Below are 1,069 nucleotides of genomic sequence, written 5' to 3'. Positions count from 1 at the left end.
CATCTGTGCGTTGGTTAGAGTCATGAATATGTTTGTTTGGGTGTCGCATAATGTTGTTTAGAAAATTTGGAACAAAATGGAAAACAATAAAAGTGCAATCAAAACAAAAATTATGCGAGTACTGAGTTTGCGTACATTAAGCATTACATTTCATTGATAATAAAGTTTCTTGTTGGTTATAGACATCACAAGATTATACTACTATATGTATGCATACATATATATCGTTACCTTATTTAATACAGAAAGGGCCTAACTCATGAGTCGCTGAAACGCAAAAAACCGCAACTGCCATTTTTTTTATTGCTTAAAATTTTGTGGCGACTTTTAATTCGATGAAATGCAGCATAAGCAATCAAAAAGGGAATTTTGCATTTTTGCTTAGTTACGCCTTTTTGTATTTCAGCGACAATATGAGTTAGGGCCTTTTTATATTAACGCAACGATATGTGAAAATAAGCATTTAAAAAATGCAACAAATAAAGAAGGGAGTATGTTTTTTGAATTCTCCATTCTCGATTTCAGCAATCAATTCTAAAATTTGTTCAGAAAATTTAAAATTGATTGGCGCAACCGGGCATCAATTTAATAAAGAAAGGAACTCAATTAAACAAAGAAAAAATACCGTTTTTGAAGCCTCAGGATGTCGCTGTGCGCGAGGCTTGGGACCTGTCACGTAAAATCCTTTCTATTGAAAAATTTCAACCTTTAAGGTGTTGTGTGGAAATTTTTTTATTGAGCTGAACTCATTCCCGATAAAAAATTTCTGGACAATACTACTCTGTGATCGTCCAAGCAAACTTCCATACATATGTTTCAGTTAAAAAAAAAAAAAATAATTTTTCTGTTCAAAACTACCAACATCTCGCACGGCTCCCTTCGGAAAGTATTTTATAATTATTCCGGTCCATACAGTAAGCTCTTTCTGGAGAGTGCTTTGCATCTGAAGATAGTATCAAAATTTGACTTGAAAATTTGGATTACCTAAATTTTGATAAGTATCACTTTGGAACTTCTTATTAATAGCGCTCCTACACGATATGTATTTGCATATGTAAATGCTACTTTT

Source organism: Rhagoletis pomonella, unplaced genomic scaffold (genome assembly GCF_013731165.1).
Source record: "Rhagoletis pomonella isolate Grant_MI unplaced genomic scaffold, Rhpom_1.0 Rhpom_scaffold_00004, whole genome shotgun sequence".
NCBI classification, from domain to species: Eukaryota; Metazoa; Arthropoda; class Insecta; order Diptera; family Tephritidae; genus Rhagoletis; species Rhagoletis pomonella.
Note: the sequence above shows the minus strand (reverse complement) of the source record.